This window comes from Alosa alosa, chromosome 6 (genome assembly GCF_017589495.1).
Source record: "Alosa alosa isolate M-15738 ecotype Scorff River chromosome 6, AALO_Geno_1.1, whole genome shotgun sequence".
In the NCBI taxonomy this organism is placed as follows: Eukaryota; Metazoa; Chordata; class Actinopteri; order Clupeiformes; family Clupeidae; genus Alosa; species Alosa alosa.
In genome coordinates this window covers 35,567,163-35,574,662 of record NC_063194.1, presented here as the reverse complement: position 1 = coordinate 35,574,662, position 7,500 = coordinate 35,567,163, and positions in this window count along the sequence as shown.

The following is a 7,500-nucleotide window of genomic DNA, read 5'->3' as shown; positions in this document are numbered from 1 at the left end:
CACCCACGGGTGCTTGTGGGGTTGCCCCTGCTTACACACACACACACACAGGAACACACACACGCACACACACACACACACGCCCATACTCACGGTGCTTGTGGGGTCTCCTGATCCACTGCTCTGGAACTGAGAGATGAGAGCATCCTTCTCCTGCAGTGCTCTCACATACTCCTCCAGCAGACTGCAGCACACACACCACACCAACATCACACACACACACACACACACACACACACACACACACACACATTCAGTCCGTCCCCACCTCACACACTCCTGCAGGGTATAAAGGGCGTCCTGGTGCTCTGCCTGCTGATTCTGGTCTGGGTGGGTAGTCTTGAGGTCCTGGTCCATATCTGTGTCCCTATAGAAACACACACACACTGCTGTGGGATTTAAATCATACAGTTCAATGTTAACAAGCTGGTTTTAACTGCAGTGGTGGCATCAAACAGACGCGTGTAAACCGCAACAGCCACTGAAACCCCTAATGCAGTGACCAGTGGAGTGACCAGTGGAGTGGAATGCAGTGACCAGTGAAGTGACCAGTGGAGTGGAATGCAGTGACCAGTGGAGTGACCAGTGGAGTGACCAGTGGAGTGGAATGCAGTGACCAGTGGAGTGACCAGTGGAGTGGAATGCAGTGACCAGTGGAGTGTAATGCAGTGACCAGTGGAGTGGAATGCAGTGACGAGTGGAATGCAGTGACCAGTGGAGTGGAATGCAGTGACCAGTGGAGTGACCAGTGGAGTGGAATGCAGTGACCAGTGGAGTGGAATGTGCAGTGACCAGTGGAGTGACCAGTGGAGTGGAATGCAGTGACCAGTGGAGTGGAATGCAGTGACCAGGGGAGTGGAATGCACTGATCAGTAGAATGCAGTGACCAGTGGAGTGGAATGGGGAGAACTGGTTTGGGGGTCAGAGCTGAGGTCAGATAAATGAGGGCGTTCAGCACAGAGTGGACATCAGGTACTCTAGACAGAGTGGACATCAGGTACTCTAGACACAGAGTGGACGTCCGAATCACAGGTAGGCTTCTCTAGACATACATGGACGTCTGGTAGACTTCTCTAGACATACCTGACCAAAATCGCGTTCCTCCTGCCAGGTGATCATGCACAGGACTGCACCTGTTCTCTACTCTATAATATAGTATATTCTACTGTATGATATAGTATACACTACTCTACTGTATATTATACAACAATTGGGTTCTATGGAACTATTTATTTGTTTCTGATTGGCCGAGAGACGTTCCATGAGTTGGAATATCCCTGGACATTTCAACTCAGACTTTGCACAGCTAATAATAAATCACTCCATTGATACAATCTTGAAGATTTGACACAATGTTCTCATCCCAGCTCTCCTCTATTTCAAGCAATAGGTTACTCCTAGCAAACCATAACGAAACAGTGCTTCACCACATCTGTGGATTAAGCCACACAGTCAACTCAATGTAAATGTAAGATAAACGAGGATGCTCTCAGCATTGCCAGCATTGTGTATAATATAATTGTCACTTGAGGAGACTTGTAGATAACTAGCGTTAGCATAATTAGCTAACCGCTGCTAACGTGCTAGCATCGCCACGCCAGGCTGTGCACAGTAGTGTAACATTTATTCACCATAAATTAATAAAGTTGAGTGGTTCTGCAATGTAGACTATGTTTCCGTTTTTTGCAGTACCATGTCCCTACATGACATGGCCCAGTGTCCTTGTAACATGCATGCAGCAAACCTAGATATGAATGTGATTTCAGCCCGACTTTTAACATTTCTTTCAAGAAGACATTTAACACAAAGACCCTTAACGAGGGATCTGGAATGTTGGTTACCCTAGCAACCAAGGCGCTGTCTATTGAAAAGGGAACTATGTTTTGATGCGCGTAAGAACGATGTCGAAATTAACATTTTAAACAATAATGGGGTGTTTTCAGATTATTTAGTTTGTGGTAGAATTGTTGTATAAACAATTCTACCACAAACTACCTACCACAAACAACCTCCGGCCTCGTGGCTACGGCCGAACAACACCCGTGGGAATATCCATGACCAACCCCACTCTCACTCGTGCTATATTGCTTAAATATAGTATGCTCTACTCTACTGTATAATATAGTATGCTCTACTCTACTGTATAATATAGTATGCTCTACTCTACTGTATACTCTACAGTATAATATAGTATGCTCTACTCTACTGTATAATATAGTATACTCTACTGTATAATATAGTATGCTCTACTCTACTGTATAATATAGTATACTCTTCTCACCTGTATAATATGGTATGCTCTACTCTACTGTATAATCTAGTATACTCTACTGTATAATATAGTATACTCTACTCACCTGTATAATATAGTATGCTCTACTCTACTGTATAATATAGTATACTCTACTCACCTGTATGATATAGTATGCTCTACTCTACTGTATTAAATAACAAAACTATATCTACTACTGCTCCTGCAGCAGAATTCATACAATCACATGTTTGTGTTGACCTCACAATGGCGCCATGGCAACGGAATGCGTGGTGACATATAACAATCAAAGCAGTCAACCAATAGAGCACCGAAGTGTGATGTTCCGTTTCCATGACGGCAGAATCACTGGATCTAAACAAACTTTCAAAGTGGCTTAACCCTCTATACCCCAGTGGAATTCTACAACAATGCTTCAGATTCCTGGGAATTCTAAGAGAAAAGGGCAATTTGAGAAACATTTTAAATAACCAAGAATAACTAAAAATCTAATGAAAGTGTCAATTGTAAGTTTCTTTCAGTTTAAAGATTAGAAATTGCTCTTTCAAATGATATATGATCCATTAAAAATTATATATTCATGTTTCCCATAGACAGCCATAGGCCTACTCACTTACAGTCTCAAAGTTTTTCACTAACAAAAGTTATAAATATGGTTCACATATTTCTGTATTAGAAGCTGGGAAACACGATACTATATGAGTACTGATTTCATGAAATAGACTGGCATATCTTGCACTTATTTGGGATTTAGCTGGACAGTGAGGCCTTACAGCTAAAAAATGATGAGGATATGAACTAACGTAGGCCATGAAGCATAATGTATGAAATCGACTCATTTGATAAGCATGTCACCAACAACAGGGACTGTTAATCCTGACATGGATTTACGTTTTGTTTTATATGCACATCATGTTATATAATTTATCTAAACTTGATCAGTTGATGATAATGAACCTGTTGCACTCGTTCACTAACCTTCAACCTATCCTGTGCTAACATTACACGAGTCTCAGACTAACGTTAACGCTACATCAGTGAAGGTAGCAAATTAGCAGGCTTTTTGTAATCACGAAGATGGCGACATTGGCCTACTTGTATACAAATACATTTTCCTGACATCCATAAGCAGAAAACACAACGGTGGTTCCGCTTTGGTTATTAGTCAACAAAACTCATTTAGAGAGACATACATAAGTAGTAGTTTGCAATAACTATCTGTAAGTGGGATAACGATAATGTTAGCTTTACTGTACATGCCAGAGAAGGGTAATGTTAATGTGATATAACTGCAAATAAACCTGGCATGGGTTTATCATAAACTTTATTGTTAATTAGCCATGACCCATCATTGAATTATGCCTATATTTTGCTGGTGCTAGCTAAACTCAAACTGACTTTCACAGTGACAGCCATACAATTTTTTTTTATGCCAGAGAGGCAGCTAAGTCAGTCATGACAAGCGGGAGGATGCTAACGTTAAATTTATTACACTTTCATGTTTTTATTTTGTCAATTTCTTACATCAATATGATCGTCACTTACATCAAAACATGGTGGATGCACATCAATACCATCTCATCTAATGAGAAAAAAGACGCAGACGCTTTGTTAGAAGCCATAACTCCAGAGGCACCGTAAAGTCCTCAGCGGTCGATCAACAGGCTAAACTCAAAATACCGGAGAAAAAGTCAATAGCGACCTAGCCATTTATGTGTCAAAAATAAAGTCTGGTGTTTATTTATCCTGCGCTGTATTATTTCATGTATGAAGGTTATACTGTAGCAGATGTCTCTTTAAACTTGTCGGACCGACGCGGCCGTTACAGGAGAATACAGAGCGACGTCGGCCCGTGCCACGGGTATATAGAGGGTTAAATAGCATTGAATGTAGACATGTGGCATTTCTAGCTAATAAATTGTTTTAAATGTAGGCTATAGCCATTTAAATGTGCTCTTTTACATCCCTCTCCCTATGCTACAGACCTTTTATTTATTTTATTATTTCATCAAGCGTCAAAACACACACACACACACACACACATATCTGACTTTCTCCAACTTTTTGCACATCTCCAGAACTTTTCATTTATTATTTTTGATTTCTCCTCCATCTATCTACCCATGTCGTTGATTGCCTAGCCTTTCTGCCCCCCACCCACCCCCATCCCCAACACACACACACAAAAAACACCCACATCATCACTGTCATCACCTCACATACATACAGCACACACTGCTTGCTATAGTAAGCCTCCTCTACTTGCTGCACACTCCCTACATACACAGCACATGTATCAGGATCTTCTCCAACACACATCCTCTACATACTTACAGCACATTGCCCCCACCTACCCACACACACACTACACACACACACACACACACACACAGTCACTGCTCCACTCCCCCCTCCCACACACACATCTTCACTGTCATCCTCCCACATACATCATACATACAGTACTCTGCTTGCAATAGTAAGTCCCTTCACCATACTTGCAGTACACTGCCCCCCAATAAGCACATTGTCTCATGAGGAAGCTTCTCCAACACACATATTGCACACTGCCCTCTCCCCCACATACACAGCACACTATCCCATCTCCCTGTCCTCCCCCAACACACACACCAAGACCCCCTGGCAGTTGGGTTAGCCCCTTGAGCCGTGGGATCTGCCCAAGGTTTCTTCCTTGGTAAGGGAGTTTTCCTGCCCCTGTTGCTCTTGGGTGCTCCTTGTTGGTGCCCCCACCCAATCCCAATCCTCCCCCACCTTTTTTATGCAGCCCTTGCCACTTAATCTACTAAACCCCTCTTCTACTGCACTTTTTAGCCCCCCCATGAATGCACAAATAGGCTGACACCAGACATGGCTTTCACTGCATTTCCAGTTCCAGTACTATATGCATGTGACAATAAACTTCCTTGTAATAGTTAGACTGATTTGTTTAGATCCAGTGAAATTGCTGCCTTGACAGCGCTACGTCATGGCTTCGGTACTCTATTTCAATTTAATTGACGAGCAGATCCACGACTCAAGGGCCTGACCCATCTGCCTGGGGTCAGTTACAGAACAGTAAGGTCTGTATATGATAATGTTTATAGGTTAGTTAGATGTAGAGAATAGGAACATGGTGTTCTGAGGTATGTTACAAGAGGTGGAATGGTTATATATCCAGTATGATAGTGCATGAATCCTATTTAGTGTCAGAAAGTTCAAACAGTCCAGTGTAGGGAATGAATTGTCCAGGGGAATTAGGAGTTGTCATAGGGCAGGTGGTGGGTCGCTAGGCTGCACGGGCCAGGAATCCGGGCAGGCGGACAGTAATAGGCGATGGAAGCGATAGAGTGGGTCAGTATTACTATAAATCAAAATGGGCTCCTTAAAAAAACAATCACACAGCAGACTGGGCTCCTGGGAGACGATCATCTCTTCCCATGTTATGAGACGATCCATCTCTTCCCATGTCATTAGACGATCATGAGACGATCATCTCTTCCTATGTTATGAGACGAGACGATCCATCTCTTCCCATGTTATGAGACGATCTGGGCCTAGTGGCTTCTCAGTGTTAAAACCAGACACGCCATGGCAACCAGCACATTCTTACTACACTATGGAACGCCATTGCAACCAGCACATTCTTACTACACTATAGAACTACATATTTTCACTTGACTGATTGAATACACTTGTGCGCCTGAAGAAGTGTGTGTGTGTTTGTGTGTGTGTGTGTGTGTGTGTGTGTACATGGGTTAGTGTGTCTGTATGCGTCAGCAGCAGCAACAAAAATACACACCAGCAGAGACAAGCTCACCTTAGTAGAGGAAACACACACACACACACACGTGGCAGCGGTGAGACACAATGAAAACATTGAGCTCCTGGGCTGTGGATTGTTTTTGGCTGTGGTGGTTCTGTTTGTGGTTCACTGTCTGAAATAAAAACATGTCCCTGTGTGTGTGTGTGTGTGTGTGTTGCATTTTATGTCCTGAAACTATGGTCTGTTCTCTTCCACGTCCAAGCAGGTGAGCTGGTGTTATAAGCAGAGTAGGTGTTAACTGCAGGTGCAAGTGTGTGCATATGTGCGTGCATGCCTGTGTAGGTGTGTGTGTGTGTGTGTGCATGTGCAGGCATACAGGCAGAGCAGTGTGTGCAGGTGGCATGTGTGCAGGTGTGTGCAGACGGACTGTAGGTGTGTGTAGAGAGGTGTGTGTGTGTAGAGGCACGGACTGTGGTGCGGGCACATTTTGGCCTCAACTGGTCTGCACTCGCCGCCAAAAGCATAAATGTGAAATGTAATGGGGGCCATTTGGCACTCAAGGGTTTTATGGAGTTCCGTCTCAACCACACTATCCACTCAGAAACCCTGATGGAGTTATAGACATGTGCACAGCACTGCACATACACACACACACACACACACACACACAGCACACACACACACACACACACACACACACACACACACATGTGCACAGCACTGCACACACACACACACACACACACACACACACACACACACACACACACACATGTGCACAGCACTGCACACACACACACACACACATGTGCACAGCACTGCACACACACACACACACACACACACATGTGCACAGCACTGCACACACACACACACACACACACACACACACACACATGCACAGCACTGCACACACACACACACACACACACACACACACACACACACACACACACACACATGTGCACAGCACTGCACTGCACACACACACATGTGCACAGCACTGCACTGCACGCACACACACACACACACACACACACATGTGCACAGCACTGCACTGCACACACACACATGTGCACAGCACTGCACACACACACACACACACGTGCACAGCACTGCACACACACACACACACACACACACATGTACACAGCACTGCACTGCACACACACACACACACACACATGTGCACAGCACTGCACTGACACTCACACACACACACACACACACACACACATGTGCACAGCACTGCACTGACACGCACACACACACACACACACACACATGTGCACCGCACTGCACTGACACACACACACACACACGGACATGTGCACAGCACTGCACCACACACACACACACACACACACATACACACACACACACATACACACACACATGTACATGTGCACTGCACTGACACACACACACACACACATGTGCACAGCACTGCACTGACACTCTCACA